Here is a 22030-nt window from a genome sequence, read left to right on the forward strand (position 1 = left end):
GACAGATGACCTTAAAAGGATTCTAAGAAGTGAGGGAAGTCTCAATGCTCGTAACACCTGCTATACACCCACAGTGCACTGAGAAGAAAAGGCAACAGTTCTGGCCACCAATCGGTTAAAAATTAGATGGTGGGCATGGAAAGCCACAGCTTCCTGCTACCTATTTGACTAACATCCTGGCAAGGCTCAGGCAACTATTGTAAACTAAACTGTCCTGACACATGCATCTAGTTTGCATCTGAAGGATTCCTTCTAACACAGAAAACTACTGACATGGACCTCGACGTAATCTATAAGCCTTGGAGAAATTTTGACCACGTTTGACACTAATATGGTAGTAACTGTTCAAAACTCTTAAGAGCCACAGGGACAGAAATGTTGCTAGCAAAGCCTCACTCTCCCTTCTGCATTTGTGCAACTGGAATCCTCTAACACAGAGATATTTTCCAAGAAAAACCCACTGGTGTGTTCTCCATTTCCTCCCCAGAAGGGGGTGGTGCCTGTAGGACAGCAGATTCAACACTTGGCTGGTGGATTTTCAGAACCACTTAACAAAAAGTCTTTATCATTCCTTGCTAAATAAGCAAAAGAAACAGTCACCAAACCCAGCTACCAAACACTGAGGCCTTGGTGTCTGCCCTTACAGAACCCTCCACACAGGTTCTACTGTTCTATTAAATCAATCAATAAAAGAGCATAGCTTCTAAACCAAAATGTATAGATGTGCTGCCTCTAGAATTCTGTGTGATTCAAGAGAAGGTGGTGAACAAAGCTATGAGAGGCAACAGCTGAATCACACCAGCACGGGTTAACAGTGTTCCCTGCACTGACTAATATAATGTGTACCAGCACAACCACCACAGGATACTAGATGTGCTTGAATTTGTTACAGGTAATGGCAGAGACATTTACTTCCCTCATATTCAGTCACCAGAAAAGCATGTAGCCCAAAAGGCCCCAAGACCTTCTTTTTTCTTAAAGGGTTCTTATCTAAAAACTGTTATCCAGTTTCTAAAGCAGGATTCAAACAGCCAAAAAGTCAGCAAGAACTGCAGTAATTTCCAATTACGACCATCAGAATTTGCTCTAAAAATGAAGTCAGTGTGCCCAGATCTAGATCAACTGTTCACTAAAGCCTTGTCACTACACATAAGGGTCATTTAGGAAACATGAGCACACAAGAGAAATGGGAATTTGAAGCATGGGGAATTCCTGAGGAGTGACAGTATCGAGCTTCTAAAGACAGGAAAAACAGGAGGGGTGATAAGTGCTACAGTTCTTCCCTGACCGCACATGGTAACCACTTCTAACCAGCCCACAGTGATTAAGCTTTTCCAAGCTGACTACATTATCAGGGAAGGATGGGAAGATGCATCCTGCCTCAAGTCAACTCCCCTCATTACTGTCAGCGAGCAGAAAGGATAAGCTTCAGTGTATTTGTTACAGCAAGTATTATGGGCAGAACACTGAGCATCCACCCCAGCTGATAAAACTCCCAGATTCACTTGGACAGAGAGGTGTTTCTTTTCTAGAGGGAGAAGAGGGAAGACAATGTACATTTCAAACACTTGATATGCAGCAAAGAGCTGAAGTACAACCTCACAAACTGATTTCACAGCCTGTTCTCCCTGCTCAGAAGGCAGACCCAATTGCTGTGCAAGCCACAGAATGAAAGCATCCCGATTCCTGCATTTGGGCCTTTCATGCCTTTCCTTACTCAAACCCCAAATGGTGTTTTACAGTCAAATACTGTTATTTACTGAGGAATGCAAGACCTAAAGAATAAGACCAAGATTCCATAAATATTCTTGCTTTCAAGGGCAGGATTAGAGCAGCGGCAACATTATGGGTATTTCTACAGTCTCTCCACCAAGAGAGACTGAAATAGTAGCTGAAATGCAGCTGCCACAGGAGCACAGCACATGCCAGGTAGCAGGAGCGGATTTCTTGTATGAAGAGAACATTTCCATGAAAAGGAGCACTGCAATGTTAGCTACAGGTGTGGGAGTTGTGCAAGAAAGCAGTATTCAGTTCTTAGAAATGAGACAAGAAATGCACGCACTCAGGGCATAGATAAGATGGTCATGATTCAGGCTAGAGAGCAGCACACACAACCAGCTCAGGGACAGAAACGCCATGTGTCTCTGCTCTAAATCCCAACGCCTAAGTAAACTGTAACAGGCTATTTTCTAAGCAAAGTACCTAATGCTAGCACCATATGATTTCCCACCATATTATTCCCCCCACCTCTCCTCTTTCATTATCAGTAACAATACAACAGAAATACTGAAAGCTTTAGATAACTTTTCTTACTGCAATCGAAGTCTCTTCTGGCCTGACCCCAGGTGGATGGGGACATGGAAACAGAGACATACATGCTACACTGTTCTTCAACTGTGCTGCCTTCTTCAAGGTTAAAAAAAAAAAAAAGTCACAGTGACCCAGAGCTACTACCTATCTGCTTCTAACCACATAAGCATTTCAAAAAATGGTGATTATCAGTGCTGAACTATCAGTGTCCAACAGGGCTTCTTGCTAGCTACACTGTTAGATCACCAAAACACTGAAGGTGATGGAGTCTCCCATTCCCTGCCACACAGACTTGAGTGACACCGTAGAGCAGGGACATCTCCAGCTTTGCAGTCAATGAAAGCAGCAGGATCTGACACTTCATGAATTATTGATTACTCTGGGCTTCCTTGGAATTTTGTGCAAAACTGCTCCTGCATCTCTAAATGCATTACTGGGAAGGCAATTTGGTTCAATTCTTCATTAAAACACATCAGTAGATAAATTTAATTGCCACACAGCCTAACCCTATAAATCATGGCCAGGGAAGGTAAGGCAGCAGCATTTCAGCAGGCAGGACAGGCACCAAGCGCTGCAATACAGCAGATGAAGGCCTCCACCTTCCCTGCTTGTGATGCAGGGAGCCCAGTCTACTAGCAGGAATGATGGTCAACACCCCCTATGCCTGGAAGAGGGTGCAGAAGATCAGCTCACAGCCCTGGGCAGTAGTTGTCCACACTGGCAACAGTCAAAGCGGCTTCTCAGTCCTGGGTGACTCCAGGGGAGATTACAAGGTTCATGTACAACAAGGAAAGGGGATGATCAGCAGTTGCAGCCAATCAATTAGCATGAGGGAAACCCCATATAACTGAAGCATACAAACTCACTCCAGCAAGAACCTGGAATCACACAGCATTTGTCCCAGAAAACAAGATGGTCCCACTGTGACCTGCTCACTGCTCAAAACCTTTGCAGAAAACTTGACAAATATGTTATGAACTTCACAAAATTCATCTAAGAAAACAAAATCAGGGACGCGGTAGCTTCTCAGATCTGGAACAACACTAGAAGAAAGCAGTAATACAACAAGACAAAGTACCCTGCACATTAGCTCCTTCAGCAGAGGGGTGGCCTTTGGGAGACTGAATGGGAGGCATGCTCTTAATTTCAAATTAAATCACATCTGCTTGCAGAGTTTGCCTGTCCCAGTTGTGAACTGCCAAAGCTGTGAAGCTATTCCCAGACTGTTGTGCCCATCCTGTGCTGGAGATGCCCAGAGGCATTCCAAGACTTCTCTGGAACGTGCCCATCGTAAAGAAAAGAAAAAAAATCTGCTTAGAATAAAGTAAAATAAACCCAGTTCTTGAGTACCCTTAATATAAACCCATACAGGTCAATCTCCAGCAGAAACTAGCCCCCAAGGAACCATGATAAATAGAAAGACACAAACAAAACTACACCAAAGGACTTTATTTACTCTGATACTACCATAATAAATTTCTTCTCCAAGGTGCACTGATCTTCAAACAAACATTATTCTCCCCACCTCCTCCACTTCAGCCACTCTGAAGCTTTCTGTCAAACACTTCAGTGTCTAATGTTCAATGCCCTTTTTCTTTCAGTAGCAGACATCCACAAGTATTTTGGATTTTTACACATGAGAATTTCCAGAAAATGGAATTTGGTTTTGCTTAACTAACAATTAAAAGAGAGTGTAAAATGAGGCTACTTCTGAGATTCATACACCTCTACAAAATTATATGATTATCTAATCAGCACTTCTTACAAGTGATTACTTCAACTTATGCTCATGACAAAGCCAAGAAAACAGTCACTTTTTGACCACAGCAAAGTAGGATAGGAGATTATTTCTTAACAGGGTAAAACAAAAAAAAAACACCACCAAAAATATATAACACTAATCAAGCTATAGTAGTTATGTAAAAAAAAAAAAAATATATTATATATATATATATATATATATATATATATATATAAAATTAAAGCCCTGAAGATTCAGATTATATTCAGTTATTGGAACAGAGAAACTCCAGAAGGTCCCTTCATGGGGGCATTCCACTATTTAGAGCTGAAGATAAACTTCCTGTAAAACAGCCTTCTCATGTTTCACCCTAAAACCAGTAAAATCCAGGCTCAAGCTGGTATCATGCAAAACAGAGTTCAAGGCTAAACACTGCCAAGAAAGCACCCTATCACCCCCAGACAGTATCACTTTGAGCCCTGTCCTCTTGGAGACCCTGATTACTCTTGTATTCTGGACCACAGACTAAAATGGCCTCTAAAATAGCCAGGGCCAGTTCCACAAGAGCTTTGCAGATTACAACCCAAACCTAAAACATGTCTGATAACATACAGGAAGCAGATGTAGTATCTGCCATATTAGGAATCAAGGCATTCCATCACTAGATCCCTAACCATACTAAAAGTAGGTTTACCATTCCAGAAGAGTTTTTTGAAGTGCAGGGGGGGACAGGAGAGAGTTTCACTCTCCATTTCTATTGCCTCTAAATCACATTTTTAAATAACAACAACCACCAAAATCAAAACCACCACACACCAAACAAAGCCAAAAGCCACCTACACCAACTCTCCACCCCTTCACAAATCCAACCCTATTTCATAAATGCATCCATGGTTTATAGAATGACAATGGCTCTGTTGTGAGATGATCCTAACTCCTCAACGTTCAGCCCTCCACCCTAATGTTCAGGCACAAGCAAAGTCTTAAGAAGGCAAAAGATTGACCTGAGACTGGCTCAACCAACTTGTCTGAACAAGATGCATTTTCAAGACCATGTGAGCAAAATCCTACCCACCTCCATTCTCCTACCCACAACCTGATACAAGGTATCAATTTAAGCTGAACCAGAGGCCTGAAATGAAGACCCACATTCTCAGCCCTCTGACAGAATTTGCAGCTGAAATGCAAGATAGAGCTCACTCCTTCAGAACTGTGTTCAGTTTTTCCCAAGTGTAAGATACACAGGACTTCAATTTTTCTTAGAATTGAAAATGGCATCTTTCTGAAGCAAAAAAAATCTCAATTTTTACCTGCTAAAAGCAAGTCAAACAGACCTGCGTTATTTCTGTAACACTACTGGGACTAGAAGATGGCTTAACACATTTTCTTCTAGGGAGCAGAAGACACGTGAATGAGGCCACCTAGGGGGGGTGACAGGAGACAATAGACAGACAACTCATGGGACTGGCACATCCCATCAAGTTGATGACACACACTTATACCAAAGGTCTCCCCTGAGTGACATAAAGATCACTGGCAGCTCTTCGACATCTCTAAAAGGTATGGTATTCTGTCCCCGCTTGATAGGCCCGGAAAACCATCCTACCTTCTTAGCAGAGACCCACCAAGCACGAGGGAAACACAATGTGTAGGACTGCGCTTTGGGAGCCTTTGGATTTCACCATTTCTTTCTCCCATCACATGCCAGATACTCCCCAAGTCATTCCACTAAAATATTTCAGTATTTAAGAAAGACGTTTTTTTACAATTATAATTGCTGAAAAATATGCTGCATGGGTTACACAACAATGTAAAGCATGTTAACAGAATAGTTAGCACTCAAAAGGGCTCCAAACACCTGTAAAGCATGTCCCTCTGCTGCAGGTGGGAAACAGCAGCAACTGCTTTCCGTATCTGTCTGCCAAGCCTACTGCACTTGGGGTATAAGACAAAACCTGGCTTAATCTGCCTCAGCTGCACCCAAGGACTGCTGCAGCACCTTCACACTGGTGTCACTACAACCCTTTTGCAGGGCTGCACAGTGTTCTGGATCAGGAAACTTGATCCAGGTTAAAAATACGGTTTATTTTTTGGGACTAAGTTATTTTTAACCCAGATGGAGTTCTCTGCTCCTAGTCACTGCTTGAGCCCATAAACAATTGTACCAGCACAGAGGTTGGTACAGGACAAGGAAGCATTTAAGGGAGCCATGCTACAGAGGAAAAATAAATTTAAAAACGCATTACTGTTTCTGTGTGGCTGTGCTTAGGCTTAGTCACTGCCATACTGCCTTCCTTTAATACCTATGAAATACCAGTTTCATCACCACTGCAGCAGCCCAGACACTCCTAAAGAACCATCATATGTTCTACCAACCCTGCACCTCTCTGAACATTCACTCCCCTTCTGCGATCATTAACAGCCATGGCTTAGTTTAAGATAAGATCCCTAGAATTCAAATTGGGACCCAAGGAGGAAAAGCAAAACAAAAACCCCAAACTCAAACAACTCCAAAGGTTTTAGTTCCCCACTGCCTCTTTTCTTTTGAAGGTGTTCTTCGCAGTGGTAACACCTAGAGGATTTTTGGTACATCAACCTGAGCCTGCACAATAGATGAGAAACTCATCCTAGCCCCATGCTATGAACCATCAGCTCATGTCCACCTACTCAGCTAGGGGGTGTAACATCAACTTGAATGAAGAGGTAATGATGCAAGTTGTATCTTCCAGTTTGATACTATATTTAAGCAATCACAGGCCCGAAATATTTTTACTACTACTTCAAACTTCTACTGGTAGAGAAACATGTCAGCAAGACCCCAAATCAGCACTGAGTGTCACCAATCAGTGACAGATTGTTTTGTTTTAAAGGAATTAAGAGTCATCTTTTTGCAGATGTTGATGTGGCATGTACAAGGAAAACATTTTCCTTCTTCATTTGAAACATAAATAAGATTAGGTCATGATTCTTCAAACACACATAACATCACACACATCTTTACTCTTACGAACATTAAGTGTTTTGCCTTACTTTAATATATCTAACATGATAGCTCACTGTACTGGTGCTTAAAATGTAGATTTGCACAGAACAAGAGGTTTGCAGCTCTCACTCTTTGAGCATGCATTATAAATAAAGATAATGCCCAGACAAAGTTTCATTATTTCCAACACAAACCTAAAAATTCATGTTCAACACTGACTTACATAGGTGTGGTCACAAACAGCAACTGAATGCCTGCAGCTGCTGGAGCACACTTTCCTGTGATTGTGCTGCAACCCAGCACAAAATGCAGGAATTTATCATCTTGTGGGTATGGCAAGGTAAAAAAAAAAACACAATGCTTTTTTTTAAAGAAGCAAAATTGCTCCCAAGTACACTGCTGGAACTTATTTGTGCATTTCAAAGTTTAAGAAATTTACAAGGCAAAGGTATGCAGTTGCATCAGAACAACTAATATGCATTAGAGTTGAAGCAACAAAAGATTTTTTCAGCTCAATAAATGCTTATATGTTTGCTTCAAAAAATTACCAAGTTAGGTATGATTAATTTGTAAAATATTTGTCTAAAAGAATATGTTTTTCCCATGCAAATCTGAAATCCAAATACTTCACACATCTTCTACTCAAATGCATATAAGCACAGCTATTTTATTTCATCTTTATACTTGATTTGAAATGACTAAGTATAAAAAAGCCCACATCAACCAACTTCACAGATACAACTTAAAGCATTGCAGGGTTTCAGATTAGGCAAGATGCAAAGACAATCTTTGGCAGAATTTTAACATGATCCTCATATAAAAGCACTCTCCAGCACTACATTTTTAGGTTTTATGGGATGAGGACAAGACTACTCCTACAAGACTATCACCCGTGACTAAGCACCTGTCTCAGAACACCATCCTGTGGCACAGGGCTCAAATACTTAGTAAATTAGATTGTCTCATCTAAATAATGTTTACTAGGTGCTTTACATTTCAAAACATCCCAGCATGCTTTGCAAACAGCATCACTATTTTCATTTACTTCTTGGAAGCAACATAGCAGCTGCTCCTGAAGTGATCAATAGCACATCACAGTTAAATCCACAAAGCCACAATGGCAGAATTAAGTTTTAAAAAGCAAGGAAAACACCAAATAGTTGCACACTCTGAACTACTTCTACATAGCCTTTGTAATTCTAGAGGAAAATGTACCTTCAAAAAGTGCTAGTTCAAGCAGTAAGGAACTCCACTGAACACTCAAAAAGTTGTAATTTGGAATACAACAATGCCTCCCATACTAAGCTGCAGCAGATGAGTAATTCAACATAGAATATCAATTTCAATCAGTTGAGTTCTTCCAACATTTACACTTTCTATGAAGCTGTCCCTTCCAGTACTGACTAGGCCTGACCCTCCTTCAGGTACCAGATATGACAAGGCAGCAGCTACCAAAGGTAACACACCTGCAGAACAGGAACACAAATATCATAGAATCAGTCAGGGTTGGAAGGGGGACTGCAAGGATCATCCAGTTCCAACCCCCCTGCCATGGGCAGGGACACCTCACACTACATCAGGCTGGCCAGAGCCTCCTCCAGCCTGGCCTTAAACACCTCCAGGGATGGGGCCTCAACCACCTCCCTGGACAACCCATTCCAGGCTCTCACCACTCTCATGGGGAAGAACTTCTTCCTCACATCCAGCCTGAATCTCCCCACTTCCAGCTTTATTCCATTCCCCCTAGTCCTATCACTACCTGAGATCCTAAAAAGTCCCTCCCCAGCTTTCTTGTAGGCCCCCTTCAGATACTGGAAAGCCACAAGAAGGTCACCTTGGAGCCTTCTCTTCTCCAGACTGAACAGCCCCAACTCTTTCAGTCTCTCCTCACAGCTGAGCAGCTCCAGCCCTCTGATCATCCTGGTGGCCCTTCTCTGGACACCTTCCAGCATGTCCAGATCCCTCTTGTAATAGGAGCTCCAGAACTGGATGCAGTACTCCAGGTGGGGTCTCACCAGAGCTGAGTAGAGGGGGAGAATCACCTCCCTCGACCTGCTGGCCACACTTCTCTTGATGCAGCCCAGGACCTGGTTGACTTTCTGGGCTGCAAGTGCACACTGACAGCTCATGTTGAGTTTCTTGTCCACCAGCACCTCCAAGTCCCTCTCCTCAGGGCTGCTTTCTAGCCAGTCACTGCGCAGCCTGGATTTGTGTTTGGGATTGCCTCGACCCAGCTGCAGGACCCTGCACTTGGTCTTGTTGAACCTCCTGAGGATGGCTTGTGCCCACCTCTCCAGCCTGTCAGCACAGCACATCTAGAATGGTACTCTTCAAATGCAAAAGCTTGGTAGCTCAGCACCAAAAGCTTTGGAAAGCTTTGCATATTTTTAAAGCTTTACTATTTTTGTATGAGGGGAACTTAGCAGTCTTCAGTAGGGCTTTGCAAGTGTTAACTAAACAAGTTTGCAACCTTCATATTGCTGGCACATAGAAATGGTAACACTCTCTTCTACCCAATTTAGGGGTAATGAGGAGCACCTAAATAGTGAAATGCTTTCTTCCTCATTATCCAGGTTTTTTTTTTTTCATGTAAGTCTCATTCAAAACAGCAAAACAAGCCAAATGAAATGAATAAATTCACAGAACTCTGCCAGTAATTCTCAAATTATCCCAGTTCTAGTAAAATTTAACTACTTGCAACAACCAGCTATCTCCAATCCCTCTTTCTTTCCTTTAGGCATTTCCAGGAGAGTTTGCCATGTGAAATAGGGACAAGGAAAATTACTATGCAAACCTTTGCAGGTCACAGTTCAATACTGCCCATCCCTAGACTTTGGCAGAGCAGTCATGCTAGACAAAAAGCTTAGTCCATGTTTGTCAGATGAGAAGAGGGTACCAAGTTTAACACAAGAACAGCAACCGTGGTACCTCATCTGAAAGCCACAGCAAAACAGAAACCTGTTTGCCACCTGTGAGCCACAAAGGCAGCCCGTTGTTTTCTCCACTTCTTTGGATTCACTTTCATTGCATTGATAAAAATGTTGCCAGCTGACCTCCCCCGCTGCCTCACTAACACAGGCTTTCTTTGTGAGTAAACTACAGGACGATGCTCAGACGGTGGATTAGGAGCCACACAAAGACGATGTGCTTTGCAGCCGGACAGACCCAGCTACAGGGAATCCAAACAGAGCAAGGAGACCACTTACAGTGCTCCAGCCAACTCGCAGGGAAAAGAGCCTTTATAAACAAAGCATTATGAATTGTAACTGGGGTCTTGGAAAACATGTTTTGTTTCTACAAATGGAACCTGACCAAACCAATCTTTCTCAGTCAAACGCAGTACACTGAGATGACTCCCCAGACGATTTCAAAGACTTAAGCTTCTTTAAAATTAAAGTTTATTGCATCTTCCAGTTTCAACAACTCAAATGCTCACCCCATCCACTCACACTTCAGTATGACCTCAGTTCTAGGAGGTGAATAAAGGAGCAAGAAAAACCAAATCCATGCTGCCTTCTCATGGCAGTCTTCAGACAATAGTTACACATAAAACAGAAGCACAGCAAATTTTTTTAGTTTAAACATCCACAGGTATGGCCAATTCATAGCAGGAGCTCGCAGAAAGCCATGTCCTTGTTACTTCTACTAAGCTGGCAAAGCACAACCTTCTAGCTGGATTACAAAGACAAGCTGCACGTGATTCTCCTTCCACTATTACTGTCTTAGGCATGCGAATCTGATGAAGTTCCTTACGATTTCTGTATCTCATTTTCCCCATACACAAGCATAAACTCCCTCCTGTCCCTCCAATGGCATTACCCCCCAGTCAAATGCTTCACAGAATTGGCATGTTCTCCCTGATGCACAAGACCTAAGCCTCAATCATTCTAGTTCACTCAGGTTTTCAAGCCACATCATATTTCCTGGGAAAGGATCCTATAGGAAGAATTTTTTTAAGGTTTACCCTCAGAAATGTGCACAAATCTCCATCTTTGCAACACTGTCCCGCCATAACATTAAAATCTCTGTATTTCCTACCCACAAACCAGTTATTCCTGAGATTAATTTTTCCATATAAAACAAACAAAATCTCCTCCCACTAATCTTTTTCTGCCTGTTAAAGGCTTGGTTTACTACAGGCAAACCTTTTGTAATTCTTCTGCACCCCAAAGAATAGTCACACTCCTACAAGACTACAAAAGGATGCTCCTAAGTATCAGGTAAGGGCTATATGGACCAAATAGACCAAATTTGTTGTTTTGTGTCCAAATTTGTTGTTTTGTGGTTTTTCTGTGCTTCTAGAGTTGCAGTTCTTCACAACCAACAATGGCTCAGGCAGCAAGTCACACTCGGCAGGACTGTGGTGTGGCTGACATTTATGAAACAACAGAAGACACTCTTCCTTTCTGCAGGCTACCCACTAACTACCACTTAAAGAGAAACTGTAAGTACAGAATTGACCTATTTTCCTAGGCCAAATATACATTAGTCCTTCATAGCTTAATTTGGTTGGATAAAGGTACTAAAAGGATACAAACAGCTTTAATGCCACTATTGTTAAAACTCAAAAAAACAGAGACATTTCAACTACAAATGCAAAAAAGAGAGGGTTATTGGGAGGGGGTTTTGGCAGTCATAGCAGGTTCTCTTTTTTAAATGTCTCATAATGAGGGAACGTGGTGTCAGGATGCAGACACCTTGCAGGCTTCTTCGCAAACGTCATAACAGCAGCTCATGTTCCTGAAGACATACCTGCACCAATATTTTAGCAGATAATTGACTTCACCTTCCTGTTCATCTTGACTATTCCCTTCTACATTCACATTGCTCACATACTTTTTATGTCTAACTCAACTGGGCTTGGAGATAAGAGAGCTGGATCATGAATTAATTATACAGTGAGATGCTTCCCTTATTTTCAACCTTTTATAAGAGCTAGAGTTTGGTTCATACAGTGTTTTGTTCATACTACTCACATGTACTGTCATATCTGCTGCCATGATGCATTTTTTAAAAATTAAAAAGTTTCCTTCCCCAACAGTAACTCAACTCTTGAAGGAGGCTGAAAGAAAAATCTGTAAGCTCTCCGGGTGAGTCTTTATACTCAAGTGATAAATCGAAGTTTCTTTTGCTTAATGTATTTCACATACTGTGCTCTCAAAAGAATTCTAGCACATTCACTCAGATTTCTTTTCCAGAAGCAGCAAACTGTATGACTGTAACAGTCCTGCACAGCACTGGTCCACTGCAATATAATAAAATAGGGTTGCACAGTAATAAAAATGCATTTTAAAACAAAATTTTCAGCCAAGTTGCTCATCAATTCTTTATGTTGTCTATGGGTAATTGCAAGTACTTTTTAAACACATTAATTAGTGCATTACAATATTCACATTAAATAAGATAATCCTCCTTACTGGACAGGTGGAACACTGCAGCCTAAGTGACTTTGCCATAAAGCAAGCATAGGAGCAATTAGACTGAGCCAGGTCTAAAATATTCAAGTGTGAGATCATTTTAAATAGCTGCCCATACACAGGCAGGTGACACAGAGCAGACACAAACAGCACATCAAGCAGAACACAGGCAGACACCTTCAAAATTCAGACACATGAAAACAAGCTCAGATTAAACAGCATAGTGTAATTAAATAGTGTAAAATACTGGAATACTGAACAAAAAGATTGTTTTGAAGATAATTCAAAGTATTTTATGTAGAGAACAATAGCAATAAATTACTTTCTTAGCAGGCATAGATGCCACAATCTTAAACCCATAACTATGTAAATTTCTGTATACAGAAAACATTAAATATCAAACAAGCTGACATGTTTCAAATCATTATCAACAGCGTTTAGCATATAAATTAACACAGACACAAAGTGTCTACAAATATTTATTTTTAAACTGTTGGGAACACTAAATTATTATTTGTTCTTTTTACTCATAGGAAAAATGCAAGAACATAGAGCATAAGGAGCACTGCTCAGCAGCTTTCTAAAACTAAAATACTGAATACGCATCAAACGTACTGGGAGAAAGGGCTTCATCTTGCAGAAAGGTATCCTAAAAACAAAATCAAAAAATGGCAAGGCAAGACTATACATTCATCACTTTGTTGATATTTTAGTGATACTAATGATCAAGCTTTTGAAAGATAAGATAAAACAAAGTTATTCTTTGAACAGAAATGTATATGGCTTCTTTCACAAGCTTCAAAGTTAGCCACTCCAGCTTTCTGCACTTTTCTTTTAGGTGCCTAAGAGCAGGCAGCATTATTTTCCCTCTTCTCAAATCAAAACTTTCCAAATGAGGCATGACAAAACAAGCTGAAGTCCCAAGTTAACTTACATGGCAAGCTACAGGCATGCAAGGGAATCTGTTTTGCCAGTGTGGTTCTCAACAACATCGTTATCAGAGACAGCGCTGACATCCAACATTTAATCTACCATCAAAACAGAAGTCTACATTCTCTCTCAAGAGTACCTCCGAAACTCATCTGCAATACAACTGATCCATGCTTTAACAAAACATATTAGAAAGTAATTAAATTTATTTTTTGGTTGATTTTTAGACTCAAATAAAACATGTCCCTAAGTTATAACCAGCAAGAGATTTTTCACTTGGAATTAAATTACTGCTTACTTTTCTGCACTCCTTGTTGGGGTTAAAAAAAAAAAAAGTGCCTGAGGTTCCACAAGGCCTTTCTCCTGCCATAAAACAATCAAAGCTCCATGGCCATTTTCCCACGAAAACAATAAAAGCAATAAACACTAGTCAGACATTCCCAAAATTCATGGATTAACAAAAGAGGATGAAGGGTGTGGGGGGTAAAATGAGGTCTGACAACAACAAACCCTGGGGAACACATAGGACTGGGGAGATTCCATAAACCAAATTACAGCCATGTGACCCAGGCATGGGGTGAAATTGCTCTCAAACCCACATCAGAGGGGAGTTTACTCCTGTAACGGCAGAGAGCCTGCAACAGCTCTCCATTTTCACTGCATATTTGCAAAAGGCAGCACGACATACGTGGCTCAGGTGCTGTTCTGGCTCTTATCAGGTAGCTGGGGGAGGTGGAAAGAAAGGCTAAGGGGGAGAGGGAGAAGCTCTCTTGTCAGTGTGAGGGAGTTGCTCACGCTGACAAGAGACAACTACGCTTACAAGACAATTGCACTAACTACATTAGCAATGGTCCCTTTCCCCCAGAACTGAAGGGGAGCAGCTCTGGCAAGGTGTGCTTCTGAACAGAGCAGCAGCATTTCCAAGGAGGTTGCTTCACACAGGAATAAGAGCACAGCATCTTTCCCAGCTCTCTGCTTCCAAGGCAGACCAGTGATCCAGATGCTGATTTTGGAGCTTCCACCATGGAACACTTTGAAACGACAGTGTATACCCACACACTGACTCCAATGGGAGTCAAATGGGCCCCAACTCTACAGTTCAGATATGTTTTTACCAGTTATCTGCAGTAATAGCTGCAATAACCAAAACCTCTATGCCTTCCAGGCATTTAAAAAAAATTTCCATGGAAAGGCCCAATGAAACCTCTGCAAAAGTCAAATGTAAGATTACTTTTAACGTGCGTGCTTAAAACAATAAATCCAGGGTAAAAGGACAATCTACAACTTACTACTACAGCACTTAAATAAGCCTCTTTTGGTTGGCCTGCTCTAAAACCAATCCATTTAAAAATCAATCAGATATATAAATGGCATAACAGCCTGAGTATAAACATCCATGTCAAACACATTGTCTGACTTCAAGTAAATTTTATTAATGAACTAAAATTGTTTGGTTGTTTTCATACTCTGGGACAATGTTTATACTTTGCAAAAATCCTCTGGCCAACATTTTCAAACAAGACTACTGGTTTCAGAAACCTTACATTTCAGTTGTAATACTGTCCAGAGAGCTGGGGACCAAAACACTTCTTAAGATAAATCAAATTAATCAGACTTTATCACTGAAAAAAACAAATTGCACTTTTTTTTTTTAATTACCACATCCAGAAAAGCACTCAGCCTCCCTCACAAAGGAGACTTTAAAATGAGGAGGATCAAAATGAGAATCCAAAGAATACATTATAGAATGACCCCACTGTTTCATACTAAAAAACAAACAAACAAACAAAACAAACCTCACAAATGACACAAGGAATAGGAAACAAGACAAGAAATCAGTGGCAAGACTTTGGCACATTTCTGTCAATAATTGAAAGTTCATAAAAATCTTTCTACAGACTGTAGGAAGCCTTGGATTTTATCAATAATGTCCAAGGAAGGAACAAGACACAACATGATGCATTCACAGAATATTAATTCAGGAGCCCTGGATTGCAAACTGGTTCTGGCAGAAAGTCTAAAGAGTAAGAACATGACAGGAGTTAAGAGATGCTTCCATAATGTAAGTTCACTTCATGAGAACAGACCTCTATAGACACATCTTAGTCTACATTTTACCCAAAATCACCAAAGTCTATCTACCCAAGGCACAGCAAAAATAGCAGCAGTAGGGATATAGGAAAAGGCCTGTGCATAATAATATGCTTGTCATTTTCAGTTAGGCAGTAGCCCACAGAGGCAATCTTTCTGAAGACTGCTTGCACTCTTGTATTTTATTAATAGGTGCAAAGGCTTTTCACTTCAGCTAACTGCAGATCAGTATTTCCTTTGTTTTGACAGGAACCAACACATTTCTCAGAAAGAGAAATCATTTTTAAGTTACCCAACAACAAGGAATGCAAAGGTTTTGAACCATTACTCTACTCTGGAGGCTTTCCACAGCTGCAATTCACAAAGCACAGTGCTGAAGACAAATCAAGCAGCCCTTCCTACAATGTGTGCTACGAAGTAGACCATCTGGCCTCTCCAATCGCTGTTTTTTGGCTTCGCCATATAAAATAGGCAGTGGAAAACATATTCAAACATGTCAACAGAGGTCTTCCAAAGGAAATGCATATAGAACAGACCCTCAGGAATACTTTCCTCACCTGGAGACAGAACAGCTACAGATGTAAGAGTCATTCAAGTACACAATTATTTATCTGGAAGTCATTTTGAGAAGCAATTCCTTCATATAATTAAGGCTCAGAAAGCACTGAGGCAAAGTCAAACAAACAAGTCTGCAATCCTTCTATAACTTGCATCCATTGCCTGCATTCTGAATAAAAGGGCCTGTTAAACCAGAGGGCCTGGTCCCTGCTGAACTGGTTCATCACTTGCCTCTGGCTGTTCCATTAGCTCTCACATCATTAGATGTGTGCCATCTGCTGCCACACAAACACTGTGTTTTTATTATTTCTGCTAATCTTATTTTCCATATATTACATACAAGCCTAAGTGTTCATTACTGTAGGTTAAACCATACCTGCTTCACAAGAATGGAAAATTACTAGTATTACAAAGCACTTAAGAAAATCAAAAAAGAGCCCAATACGTACTTCACCTAATTTTACTCAAACTTATATTACTATAATCACATCTGTAGACTTCCTCTGTTGGTTACTACAATAACTAGTCATCTTCAGTTACCATATCCTAGAAAGCTGCTGTCTGCAGACTGTCTTTCCCACAGGGTAATGACAAGATCTACCTTCTGTACCCAGTCCTCTAGGAAATACAGCTCAAGGTCTCTTCAGATACTTCAAACACTTCATGGCACTGACTAAAGCTACCCAAGAGAAACTACCTCTAACTGCTGTGACTAGAATCTTCCACAGCAGCTGCATTTCACTAGACAGTAACTGGGAACCAAAAAAATTAACTCTTTAAAAGCACAGAAAGCAGAAGCTTCATGTGAACTGACTCCAGAAAATAAAATGACCAAAGACCTCAAGGATTCTAAACTAATGTAGAAACATATTCCTTTGATTCTGGCTCTCCTGCAATCACTTGTTCATCGACAAGACACACCCTTTCACCCACACAAACCAAAACAAGGCCAACACAAACCCTAAAAATTTAATCTAGGAAGGAAGAGCAAGCATGAGATGTTTATTTCTATTTTTAAATATTTGGGAGGTGCCCCAATGCTCCCTGCCTAGATAGATAACTAAGTAGGTGCTCCAGAACAGTGAGATCCAGTGCACAACCTGGCACGAGCAGGCACATCCAAACAGCAAAACATCAGAGCAGCTCAAAAGACTATTAAGAACACCATTAAGAAAGGTTCCTGTAATAATGGTTTCCTCTAAGCCAGGACAGACAGTAGCTTGTGGTGTTACTGCAGAAGAAAAAGTACATATACATATATGCACACCAAAACGCTCTAAGCAGCACCATGGTTCATAGAGAATAAGGCAGTCTCCTCCTTGTTCCCACAGTTCCTTTCTGCCTCAAGCAAAGCTGGTTGCCACTCTGGTGCTCTCTCCCTCACCCAAATGGTTTGCATAGCAGATTTGCTGAAACATCAAGTTTTAACCAGGCCCTAATCCTGCTGACTTTTCTCGCAAAACTGCTGGAAAGGAATTCCTCCTGGCAGCTGCAGTGCCTCTGCTCATTAGTTTACCAAACAGCAACAGAATGAAATAGACAGGCACATAATTTCTGTGCTGCTGCTGCAGGGAATGGTGATAAGGACCAGGCAGGCAAAAGGAAGGCTTCCAGTTTCTCAAATGCGTGTATGAAAGGGAGAACAGAAAACACAGGGGTCTTAACAGGAAGACAGAACCACAGCTTGGGAGAACCCAGGTGAGTTACTGCCACGCTTGTGGGTCTGGCTAGGAACACAAATTAGAAGAAAATTTTTCTTCACTAGTAAGATTTGGAGTGAGGACGTAATCATTTTAGAGGTTTAATTCCTGCTTTAAGGCATTATGTTTAACCAGGCATGGCACAGTTATTTGCACCCATTCCAACGACTCCTGGATACTAGAAGAGTAAGTAGAACAACTATGCAAAATAGCTGTCCGCTTGCTCATGACATTTGCCCAGACAGCACCCTCATATGTAGTTCAGATGATGTTGCCCTCTCAGAGGATACAGAAAAACAAAATGTTTTGACATTTTTACTCCTTGCTATTCAATTTCACTGAAGTAACCTTATCACAGATACTGTTTGTTAAGCAGGTTTAACATAAACCAACTACCTATCTTGGAGGATCTGCACAGAGCTCTGCACCATTTACGGTGACTGGTAAGCCCTGTATTGGTCAGTATTTCCTCCTCCCTCATCCCAGGCCACCTAGGTAGACAAGAAGAGCAAAAAAATTTCACAGCTTGATGCTCGCAGGTACTACACGCATGACGTTGAATTTATCTAACCAGGAAGCATGCGGACACAGTATCCAGAGCCCTAACAGCACACCACAGGTACAGCACAGTTCGCAGAGTGCAACGTTCCTGAAGAGCCAGCCCAGCTCTCAAGTGACAAGAAGCTAGAGTCTAGGACATGCAATCACCACTGGTTTCGGTGGCCTACGACATTCACCAGGCACTGCCATACTGAAAGTTTTCCACTCCATTCCCCACTCTGGGGATGCCCTCTCACTCTCTCATACTTGTATTTCTCTTTTTTCCTAAAAAGACTAATCCGCCACATGCAGACATTTCTAACCATACCAAGAAGCTTCCCAAGTGTACAAAATGATAAAATATTTGCATAAGAAGAATATTAATTTTTTCATCTCTAAGATACTCTAATTACTCTCCTGTCAACAACTCAATCCTAAACCAGCCCTTGAATTCAACAAACTCTCCACAGCTGGCTTGCTGGAAGGGGTATTTGTTTTCCCTGCCATCACTCTCCATTTTCTGGAGCAAGGTATTGCTGATTATTTTAATTTCTCTTCTGCAAAAGAGAAATGGATGCACACAGATGAACAACTGCAATAAGCAGAAGAGAAAGAACGTTTCACCTCTGACTTAAGGATTTGCATACTGGGTTTTATCTCAAACACCCACTGCAGTATTTTATCCCAGACTCTCAGATCACAAAAGAGAGCAGACAGTGACTCACTGCAATTTCAGTTCTGCCATGTGGTGTTTCACGTGGACCAGTCAATTCTGATTCTGCCAAACAGCACTTAAAAAGTAAAGCACCTTCTGTAAGAGAAAGTTCCTATTCACCCACTGTCTTCATGAGGAAAGCTCCAGACATGGAAGGGAATTTAGTTGATGTTTCTCCTTTGGGTTGTAATGATTTAAAATTCAATTAATTGCACATGGGGAGGCACTAATTCTGAAACACCAGCCACAGCAATAACAAGTTTAAGACCTCCAAGCTCGCTCCATTCCAAACATCAACAGTCTGTCAAATGATAGCAGTTGTCAGTATCAACAAACTGGAGGCTAGGTTTTTCTGTTAAATCCTAGATCACTCTTTGAAAAGGATTACCCATAAAACACGAGTTTGTTGGGTTTTTGTTGGGGTTTTTTTTTTGTTTGTTTGGTTGGTTGGTTTTGGTGTTTGCTGGGTTTTTTTAATTAATAAATAAAATCAATCACTTGACAGCACTGTGTTTAGGTAGAAGTCCAAATTTGTTTAGCTCCTCCTCTGCACGCTTTAAAGGCTGGAGACTGGAAATGCTCCTATCAGATCCTTTCAAATCCCTTAAAGGAAAAAGATAAAAGGCAACTAAAGGGTACCACCACCCACAGAGGCAGAGCTGCTCTAAGCGATATGCTGTGCACACTAGAGAGAACAGCAAAAGGCTGGGCATGGTGAGGGAAGAACTGAGCAGCTGGTTTCATTGTCAGAAGAGTTACTAGGTTTGGGTTGGGAGGTTTTCTCTCCCCTCCCTAAACAGGGGTTTCTTTGAATTACTTTGGGTTAGCATAAAGCTTCCCAGATGAACACAAAGTGCCTCAGAATTAAAACCATGCTTGTCTGAAATCTAGAGGGAAATCTTTAGACTTATGTGCCAGCCCAGTAATTAAGGAAGCAAAAGACTTTCCTACCTTTTTTATGCCACAGAAACTATTTGAACCACAGAATAAGGAGCCACCTTATTTTTTTAAGCCTCTATACCCCTTTGTCACACTCACATATTGTGACCTATTCGAACCACACTTAAAAGCTTGATCCAAGCACTCAGTGATACATAACTTCCATTTTAGTGAAACAATCCATCTGCTCCATGTGACTCAGAGCCTACTTTAAGAATGCAATACTGTTTAGGCCAACGGTTGCACCGCACAAAGTGTTTTGTTCACATGCATTCCTTTGGGATGACAGAGCCTATCCACAGCCTCTAACGGTTGGGGCCTGTGGTTTTTTCCCCCTCATCCACTGAATGCTGCAGTGACTAAGCTGACAAAAATTCCTAGCCAATTATAAACCCACTTAAAGAGACAGGCAATCCCCCTGCAACCTTCTCTTGCCATCCTATATGGGAAGTTTCTATACATAGAAAAACATCTCCTCCAAAGGCCTGAGTTGATATAAAAGACTTTCTCTACACACTTAACACTTCAAACATACTTCCTAAATGGCATCATTTCCCAAAACTGTAAGGTTTAATCATGCATCCACATCCCTCACACGTGACCAGAAAAACAGAAATTTTAAACCCCCCCCCCAAAAAAAAAAAAATAGAGAGAGAAACAGACCCCACAGCTGAGTTATACTACTGAAAAGTTAGAGAAGCCATTAACAGCAGGGTGATGAGTGTGCTGGGCAGAGATGAGTCTCAACAGCTATAGAGCTGTTTATTAAGAGGAAAAGAGTTAAGTGCCTATAAACTCAAGATGTTGCAACAAGGAAAAAGGCCCATCAAGAAGGTCACACTGGTATACAATCCAGAAGATTGATCCACCTAAGAGCATAAGCTGAACTGTAACTACTAACAACAAGAACTTTGAGCTGCCTATCAAATCCCTCTGATACGCAAATCAGCAACCAAACTCCAAAAGAAACACCAGCCTTCTCAGCAGGGATCTGCAAGTCATGTGTTGAATTATTCTCTCCTACACTCTCAAGGGCTACGCAAATGTATTTAATAATTAGCCAGGGCACAGAACTACATTTGGGGCAGGTAACTACAAGTTTACTTTGCCCAGCAAGAAATGGTAAACAAGCAAAAAACTGAGAGAATGGTGTACGATTTCTAGCTTTAAAACCTCAGTTATGGGCACCTCAGACCCTCACCATTTTGTTGTAGGCATGCTATTTGCTAAATCATTTTTAGCACTTGGCTTATAGCACATGCACATTCCATTCCAAACACTCAAAACTCTGCTGGGGAGGGGGAGGAAGAGACAGTTGACAACTGAACCAGGCTGAGTTCACCTCTGAAGAAAACGACAACTCAACAATCTGTATTAACATACTATTATCCAAGAATCTTTTTATTACAAGTTAATTCTCTGAGTTATAAACAGACTTTAGAAGGAAATCACATTATTAGTGGGAAGGAAAGCTAAACAAAGGTTGTTTCATCACTGAAAAACTTGTTTGCCACATGAACACAATTTATAAAAAATGCTTAAGGACAATTCACTACTACATTCATGTGTGTTTTGGGAAGGAAAAATTGGAAAACACCATCTACTATTCAAAATTTTTAGAAGGCATGATTCCTGGTCAGGGTTGAACCTAAGTTTTACTTTTACTTCTTATAAAAATTTGGCTGGCAAGTTCAGCCACCTCCAACTCTCCTTCAGCCCATTTCAGCCAAATTCAATTGCAGATCAGTCAGTAATCACAAAAGTTGCATTTTGATACATTCTATGAAAATGGACAGCTGGGTGTAAGATAGGTGTTTTTTTAGGGCCTCCACCAAGATAAAATGACTTTGGCTCAAGTTCACTCCTCGTTAGAAACCCATACAAACATCAACCATCAAAACAGAAATCCCCAGGAAAGCCAGCAACCCACTATGAGGACTTCTTGCATGAATAAGAGCCACAGACAGAGAATTGAAGAAAATGCTACACCAGGCTGAGCTTGTTTTGCCCCTGAAACATTTGCAAGGGCACAGCAAAAATACACATTTCTTACGGTTTTACACTTGACATTTCCTTGACATTTTCCCTACACTGCTAGGCTATTCC

At 41.1% G+C, this 22030-nt stretch overlaps 1 protein-coding gene across 2 annotated transcripts in view; it reads right to left on the reverse strand.

Annotated features, from left to right (window-relative positions):
* IGF1R (insulin like growth factor 1 receptor) overlaps positions 1–22030 on the reverse strand; it is a 188681-nt gene that overhangs the window by 127229 nt on the left and 39422 nt on the right. The window lies entirely within an intron of this gene.

The sequence above is a fragment of the Indicator indicator genome, chromosome 16, assembly GCF_027791375.1.
Source record: "Indicator indicator isolate 239-I01 chromosome 16, UM_Iind_1.1, whole genome shotgun sequence".
NCBI classification, from domain to species: Eukaryota; Metazoa; Chordata; class Aves; order Piciformes; family Indicatoridae; genus Indicator; species Indicator indicator.